Source organism: Grammomys surdaster, unplaced genomic scaffold (assembly GCF_004785775.1).
Source record: "Grammomys surdaster isolate TR1022 unplaced genomic scaffold, NIH_TR_1.0 126398, whole genome shotgun sequence".
In the NCBI taxonomy this organism is placed as follows: Eukaryota; Metazoa; Chordata; class Mammalia; order Rodentia; family Muridae; genus Grammomys; species Grammomys surdaster.
Genome location: NW_021621192.1, coordinates 1,377,544 through 1,386,506, shown reverse-complemented (window position 1 = coordinate 1,386,506; position 8,963 = coordinate 1,377,544). Strand labels below are relative to the sequence as shown.

The window sequence follows — 8,963 nt, the reverse complement described above, 5'->3', positions numbered from 1 at the left end:
CGGATCTCTGAGTTAGAGATCAGCCTGGTCTACAGAGTGAGTTCCAGGACAGCCTGGGCTATAAAAGAGAAACCCTGTCTCGAAAAAAACCAAAGAAAAAAAAAGTTTATTGTTCATGGTGTGGTTGTTGGATCTGGCTGTGTGCCCCCCCACCCCCTAGTTCAGCCAGGGGAGAGCTGGCTTAAATAAGGGTGAGGGAAGAGGGTCTGGGAAAAGGAATAACTTAATTAGCTACCCCCCCTTAGGTAACTCATGAATATGGAAATCTCTGTTAGTCATGCCCTCTACCTGGATTATGACTCAAACCTCTCTGGGAGGAGCTACTCTGAGCTAAACATGTCTGCAAGATGCAGACTAATGGGGATGTAGGCTGCATGTGGGAGTCTGGAATTCAGGAGCGTGGGGAGATACATGCCATCCCTACCCAGGCTATGGTTCATCTGTTGGGTCTCCCACTATCTCAAGCCCAGTGCTCTACCAGGGAGACCAAATTATCTCTTTCCGGCCCCACAGAGCTTCTCAGCCATTTAAAGAATTCTGTTTAAAATGTTTAGAATTCTCTGTTAAGCTCTGTACCTCATGTTTAAATTGTGTTATTTGGTGTTTTTGGAGTCTAACTTCTTGAATTCTTTGTAAATTTTGGATATTAGCCCTCTATTGGATGTCGGGCTAGTGATGATCTTTTCTCAATTTGTAGGTTGTCGTTTTGTCCTATTGAAAGTGTTCTTTGCCTTACAGAAGTTTTTCAGTTTCATGAAGTTCCATTTGTCAATTGTTCATCTTAGAACCTGAGCCATTGGTGTTCTGTTCAGGAAATTTTTCCCAATGTTAATGTGTTTGAGGTTATTTCCCACTTTCTCTTCTATTAGAGTCAGAGTATCAGTTTTTATGTGGACGTCCTTGATCTATTTGATTTGAGCTTGGTACAAGGAGACAAATATGGATTAATTTGCATTCTTCTACATCGTTAGACCAGCAACATTTGTTAAAGATGCTTCTCTTTTCTATTACATAGTTTTGGCTTCTTAGTCAAAAATTAAGTGTCCATAAGTGTATGGGCTCATTTCAGAGTCTTCTAATTGGTTCCACTGACAAACTTGTCTCTTCCTATACCAATGTCATGTAGTTTTGATTATTGTTGCTCGGTAGTATAGCTTGAAATCAGGGACGGTGATACCTCCCTCTTTTTTATTGTTCAGAATTGTTTTAGAAATTCTGAGTTTTTTGTTTCTCCATATGAAGTTGAGAATTGACCTGTCAAGGTCTGCAAAGAATTGCTTTGGAATTTTGATGGGAATGTCACTAAATCTGTAATTTGCTTTGGTACAATGGTCATTTTCACTCTGTAAATCATACTGATCCATGAGAGTGGGAGATCTTTTCATCTTGTAATATCTTCCTCAATTTCTTCAGTGACTTGAAGTTCTTGTTTTGCAGGTCTTTCACTTGTTACACCAAGATATTTTATATTACTCATGGATGTTGAAAACTGTGTTGTTTCCCTAATTTATTTTTTGGCCAGTTTATCATTTGTATAAAGGAACACTACTGATTTACTTTTGAGTTAATTTTGTATTCAGCCACTTTTCTAAAGGTGTTTGTCAGCTGTAGGAGGTCTCTATTAGAATTTTTGGGGTACTTATGTATACTATCATATTATCCACAAAGGGTAATACTTTGACTTCTTCTTACTTGTATAGCTTGATCTCCTTTAGTTGTTTCATTCCTCTGGCTAGAACTTCAAGCACTATATTGAATAGATAGGAACAAGCCTGTCTTGTCCCTGATTTTAGTGGAATTGCTTTAAGTTTCTCTCCATTTAGCTTGATGGTGGCTATTAGCTTGTTGAATATTGCCTTTATTATGTTTAGATGTGTACCTTGTAGCCCTGATCTCTCTAAGATTTTTGGCATGAAAAGGTGTTTGATTTCATCAAAGGCTTTTCAGAATCTAATGAGATGATCATGTGATTTTCTTCTTTCAGTTTGTTTATATGTAGATTATGTTGATGGATTTTCATATTTTGAACCATCCCTGAATCCCTGGGATGAAGCCTACTTGATCATGGTAGATGATGTTTTTGATGTGTTCCTGGATTGGGTTTGCAAGTATTTTATTGAGTATTTTGCATCAATAGTCACAAAGGAAAAGTGGTCTCAAATTCTTTTTCTTTGCTTAGTCTTTATGTGGTATAGGTATCAGAGTGACAATGACTTTATAGAATGAGTGTGGCAGTGTTTCTAGTTTGTGGGATTGTTTAAAAAATATAGGTATTAGCTTTCTTTGAAGGTCTGGTAGAATTCTGTACTAAAACCATCTGGCCCATGGCTTGTTTTTGTTTTTGTTTTTGTTTTTTTGAGACTTATACTGACTCCTTCTACTTCCTTAGGGTTTACAAGGCTGTTTAAATCATGTCCAGATCTTGATTTAACTTTGGCAAGTGATATCTGTCTAGAAAATTATTAATTTCATTAGGATTTTCCAATTTTATGAAGTACAAGCTTTTGCAGTAAGACCTAATGATTCTTTGAATTTCCCTGGTTTTGGTGTTATGTCTTCCTTTCCATTTCTGATTTTGTTTATTTGGATACTGTCTCTCTGTCTTTTAATTAGTTTGCCTAAGTGTTTGTCTATACTGTTGACTTTCTCAATGAACCAACTTTGTTTCATTGATCTTTGTATTATTTACTTTGTTTTTAATTTTTGATTTTCACCCTGAGTTTGATTGTTTCCTGCTTTCTACTCCTCTTTCATTTGTTTGCTTATTTTCTAGAGATTTCCAGTGAACTCTTGAATTATTTTATGTGAACTTTCTAGTTTCTTTACAGAGGCACTTGATGCTATGAACTTCCCCCTCTTAGCACAGTTTTCATTGTGTCTCATAAATTTGGGTATGTTGCACCTTAATTGTCATTGATTTCTAGGAATCCTTAATTTTTTTCTTATGTGTTCCCTGACCCAGAGATTACTGAATAGGGAATTTCTCTGTTTCCATAACTACGTAGGTTTTCTATTTCTGTTATTGTTGGAGTCCAGCTTTAATCCATGGTGGTCTGCTAAGATACAAGGCATTATTTCAGGTTTTTTTAGTATCTGTTGAGGCTTGCTTTGTGACAAAATGGTCCTTTTTAGAGAATGTTCTATGAGGTGGTGAGGAGAAGAAGTTACATTTTCTTTTAATGATTTTTATTAGATAACTGGATTTAACACAGGAACGATAATTGTGCCAGATAGAGTCCATCATGTCTTAATCATCTGCTTGTGGAGATTCACTGTGCACATGCATGAAAAGAAGGGAGTTATAAAATAAAGACAAAGATACAAGATGGGTTCCACATATGGAGAGGGCTTTATCTCTTTGAAAGAGTTTCTTTTTATGATTGTAAATTTAATACATGTATAAGAGACTAGAACAGTCACCATGATGACTACTTGAATAGAACCAACCAAGATAAAGACCAGTACAAAACTAATGGGAGGAACAGAATAGGAAATCTTCAACAATGGCATAATATCACAATAAAAATGATGTATTATGTTGGAATTACAGAAATTTAACTTAAATTTTAAAAATGGCATAAATTAAGGAATTAAGAAAGCCATCTACAAATGACATAATGACTAGCCAGAAACACAATCTATTGTTAATAATCACTAGATAGATGTCTAAATATAACAGCATAACAATCATATGCCATTACAATCAAGAGAAAACATTTCATGGTCATGCTAACTACAAAAAAAGAAGAAGAAGGAGAAGGAGAAGGAGAAGGAGAAGGAGAAGGAGAAGGAGAAGGAGAAGGAGAAGGAGAAGAAGAAGAAGAAGAAGAAGAAGAAGAAGAGGAAGAACAACAACAACAACAACAACAACAACTAAGAAAATAAGAAAAGCAGGATTTTTCCACAAAGCTTGTAATATACATCCTGCTAGAGCAAACTCTGTCAGCAGTATTGTATCCCCATTTTCCATGGCTTCACCAGATTTTCCCTGAGGTGAAAAGCAGTGAGCATAAAAAAATTTCTTAAGTATTAGAAAGAGTGAAAAAAATAGTTAAAAGGAAAGAGTCAGGGGTTTTCTATGAAGATGTTTGTAAATATGTAGACTTTTTACAGATGAAAAGCGTTAGCCATGAATTAAATTCAAATTTTAGTTTCCTAAATACCTTGTGTACTGAATCAAATTTTAAGTTTTAATTACAAACTTTGTGTTTATAAATATAGTACCACTAGCTACATGTTCTCTGCATGTTTTTTATCTTCCTTTATTTTGGTTGTTATAGAAATTGGAACCAAACTACTAAAAGTATACTGTCAATTTTGGAAACGTAAAGATCAAGTAGGCAGTCAAGTGACCAAAGATTTGGACCTTACAGAATGGTTGATGAATAATCTCCAACACACACAACTTGGAAACAAAATAACAAATGGAACAATTTTCCAAAAATCCTCTAAGACTAAAGAGATTTTAGAGTAGCCAGATTGCTGTCGTCCTGAGGTTCTATAGGATTTACATGTAAATCTAATCTCTGCCAGTTACTGAGTCCTGTATCCTGCTTATCTTCAAAAAATGTTTCAGTTAAACATGCCTCTTCTTGTATCTGCCTACCTATCCATCATCTATCATCTAATTATTTATTTTGACACAGGGTCTCACCATGCAGCTCTACCTGACTTTAAACACACAATGATCCATCAAATTTTGGCTCTCTCCTGAATGCTGGCCTTAAAAGCAAATGCCATCACGCTTTACCCTCTTTTTCTTTTTTTTCTTTTTTTTTTGTTTTGTTTTGTTTTTGTTTTTACTGATTTATTTTAGTAAAGACTTAAAATATACAGACATAATCATAATATCACTACTTTCCTCCTCCTCCTCTTCCTCCTCTTTTTCCTCTCCTTCATGTATATGAGTTGTAGTGGTTTGAATATGCTTGGCCCAGGAAGTCTCAAGAAAGCCCAGCAGAGTCTTTGTTCTCTGGTTTAGTCTTATGAAGATCATTTTATTGAAAAGGAGCAAGTTGAGAAAGGAAAAAATATAAAATGTATGGTTCAAGTAGTAAAGGGGCCCCAGGAAGTGAAATGGAGCTGAATCCTATGTTTAAGAAGATAAACAGATTAACAGAGTAGTGACCTTGGGGTAAGATTCTACCCAGGTAAGCTTAGGCCCAAGCATGATGGCACACACCTTTAATCCCAGGAGACAGAGGCAAGCCGACCTCTGAGTTCAAGGCTAGTCTGGTATAGACCAAGTTCCAAGAAAAGCTTAAATCCAGGCATAGTGGTACATGCCTTAATCCCAGCATTAAGGAGACAGAGCCATGCAGATCTTTGAGTTCAAGGTCACTCTACAGAACAAGTTCCAGGACAGCCAGGCTTAGGCAGTGAAGGAGTTGGAAAACAGAAAACTAGTGATAATGTAATAGAACACGGGGGACATGTTCCAGCCCCAGAAAGCAGCAGAACTTGGCAGCTTTGGCCATGTGGCTTTGGCCTTAGAGTCAGAGATAGAAGGGACTACTGGGACAATTGATGCTGGTTAGCTGAAGCTAAGAAATTAGCGGTGATTAAGAAGAGACCAGCGCTGTGCAATGGTAGCGCAGGCCTTTAATCCCAGCACTTGGGAGGCAGAGGCAGGCGGATTTCTGAGTTCGAGGCCAGCCTGGTCTACAGAGTAAGTTCCAGGACAGCCAAGGCTACACAGAGAAACCCTGTCTCGAAAAACCAAAAAAAAATAAAAATAAAGTAAAAAAGGAAGGGGTTTACTGCTGTACCCGGAACTGTTGCCAAGTTGATTTTGTTCTTGTTGTTTGTTTGTTTGCTTTTTTTTTCTGGTTTGATCGCTGCATGCTCTAGGACCCTAGGTATCCGAGACCCTTTGGGGGTCGCGAGAGCGCCACCTTGTCCTGTCCTGCCCCTTGGTGGGTTCAGCTCCCACCACCATGGCTCCTGTGTCAGGCTCGCGTAGCCCTGAACGCGAGGCCTCTGGGGGAAAATGTTGCAGTTTGTCGAGGAGCCCCAAATCCATCAAATCTTCCCGCTCCCCGCGGTGTCGTCGGTCTCGCTCGCGCTCTTGTTCTCGGTTCGGTGACCGGAATGGCCTCAGCCATTCGCTGAGTGGCTTCAGCCAAAGCTCTCGAAACCAATCTTATCGCTCCTGCTCTCGATCGCGTTCTCAAGAACAGCCTTCCGCACAGCGGAGTGCCCCTTTTTCCCCTGCATCCTCGTCCGCCTATTATAGCGGCTACTCGCGTCCCTACAGGGGCGACAAGCCATGGTCTAGCCTGCTGGACAAGGAAAGGGAGGAGAGTCTGGGGCAGAAGAGATCAAGTGAAAGAGAGAGGATTGGAGAATTGGGAGCTCCTGAAGTTTGGGGCTTTCTCCATAGAATCCTGAACCAGACTCTGATGAACATACACCAGTAGAGGATGAAGACCCAAAGAAAAGCACTACTTCAGCATCTACTTCAGAAGATGATAAGAAGAAGAAAAGGAAATCTAGTCATTCAAAAGAAAGAGCCAAGAAAAAGAGAAAGAAACAGTCATCTAAAAGAAAACATAAAAAGTATTCTGAAGATAGCGACAGTCACTCTGAATCTGACACAGACTCCAGTGATGAAGATACAAAAAGAACAAAGAAAGCTAAGAAAAAGGAAAAGAAGAAGAAACGAAGAGCGAAGAAATACAAGAAAAAGAAGTCTAAGAAAAACAGAAAAGAGTCCAGTGATTCGAGCTCTAAAGAGTCCCAAGAAGAATTTCTAGAGAATCCTTGGAAAGATCGATCAAAGGCAGAAGAACCGTCAGATCTGATCGGCCCAGAGGCTCCCAAAACACTTGCCTCCCAACGTGATAAGCCTTTGAACTATGGCCACGCTCTGTTACCTGGTGAAGGTGCAGCTATGGCTGAATATGTAAAAGCTGGAAAGTGTATCCCGAGAAGAGGTGAAATTGGCTTAACTAGTGAAGAGATCGCATCATTTGAATGTTCTGGATACGTAATGAGCGGTAGCAGACATCACCGAATGGAGGCCGTTCGACTTCGGAAAGAGAACCAGATCTACAGTGCTGATGAGAAGAGAGCCCTGGCATCCTTTAACCAAAAAGAAAGACGAAAGAGGGAGACAAGATTCTGGCCAGCTTTTGTGAGATGGTATACAGAAAGACCAAAGGGCTACCCTCTTTTTCTTGATATTTAAATGGAATCTGTGTTTTCTAATCTAAAAATGTACTGTATGTAACTAATACTGCATTGCTTGGTTTTTGATATTACTGGAGAATCTTTTCATCTTCAACATTTCTTTTTTTCTTGGATGTTTTATTTACATTTCATATGTTGTCCCCTTACCCCATCCCCCACCCACCCAGGAACCCCCTATCCGCTCACCCCTCCTCCTTCTTCTCTTCGGATGTAACCCCCACCTACCCTCCCACTCCCACCTCCCCACCCTCAAAATTCCCACCCCCTGGGGAATCCAGCCTTCATGAGGTCAAGGATCTCTTCTTCCACCTATGCCCAGAAGGGCCCTCCACACTTACGTATTCAGCTGAAGACCTGGATCCCTCCCTAAGTGCTCCCAGGCTGGTGGTTTAGACCCTGGGAGCTGTGGTTGGTTGGTATTGTTGCTCTCCTCATGGGGCCACAAACCCTTTCAGCTCCAATGGCCTTCACTCTAACTCCTCCATTGGGAACCCCATGATCAGTTCAATAGCTAGTTGTGAGCATCTGCCTCTGAATATGTCAGACTCTTGAAGACCTCTGAGGAGACATCCATATCAGGCTCTTATCAGCATGCACTTCCTGACTTCCACATCAGTATCTACCTTTGGTGACTGCACATGGGATGGATACTCAAGTGGAATGGTCTTCAGACAGCCACTCCTTCAGTTTCTGTCCCTCACTTTGTCTCCATATTTGCTCCCTTGAGTATTTGGTTGATTCTTCTAAGAAGGACCGAATCACCCCCACTTGGTCTTCCTTCTTCATGAGCTTCATGTGGCCTGTGAGCTGCATCTTGGGCATTTCAAGGTTCTGGGCTAATATCCAATAATCAGTGAGTGAATACCATGTGTGTTCTTTTGTGATTGGCTTACTTCACTCAGGAGGAGAATTTCTAGTTCCATCCATTTACCTAGGAAACTCTCAAATTCATTGTTTTTAATAGCTGAGTAATACTCCATTGTGTAAATATACCACATTTTTTGAATCCATTCCTCAGTTGAAGGACATCTGGGTTCTTTCCAGCTCCTGGCTATTATAAATAAGGCTGCTATGAACATAGTTGAGCATATGTCCTTGTTATATGTTCGAGCATCTTCTGGGTATATGCCTAGGAGTGATATAGCTGGATCCTCAGGTAATGCTATGTCCAATTTTCTGAGGAACCGCCACACTGATTTCCAGAGTGGTTGCACCATCTTGAAGTCCCACCAACAATGGAGGAGTGTTCCTCTTTCTCCACACCCTCGCCAGCATCTACTATCACCTGAGTTTTTAATCTTAGCCATTCTGACTGGTGTGAGATGGAATCTCAGGGTTGTTTTGATTTGCATTTCCCTGACGACTAAGGATACTGAACATTTCTTTAGGTGCTTCTCGGCCATTCGAGTTTCTTCCGTTGAAAATTCTTTGTTAAGCTCTATACCCCATTTTTTAATAGGGTTATTTGGTTGTCTGGAGTCTAATTTCTTGAGTTCTTTGTATATATTGGATATTAGCCCTCTATCAGATGAAGGATTGGTAAAGATCTTTTCCCAATTTGTTGGTTGTCATTTTGTCCTATTGACAGTGTCCTTTGACTTACAGAAACTTTGCGATTTTATGAAGTCTCATTTGTCAATTCTTGATCTTAGAGCATATGCCATTGGTGTTCTGTTCAGGAACTTTTCCCCTGTGCCCAAGTATTCGAGGCACTTCCCCACCTTCTCTTCTCTTAGTTTCAGTGTATCTGGTTTTATGTGGAGGTCCTTTAT

At 39.7% G+C, this 8,963-nt stretch overlaps 1 pseudogene; it reads left to right on the top strand.

Moving 5' to 3' along the window:
* The first annotated feature begins 5,936 nt into the window (after window positions 1-5,936).
* Window positions 5,937-7,182, top strand: LOC114614660 (annotated as a pseudogene).
* The last annotated feature ends 1,781 nt before the right edge of the window (window positions 7,183-8,963 follow it).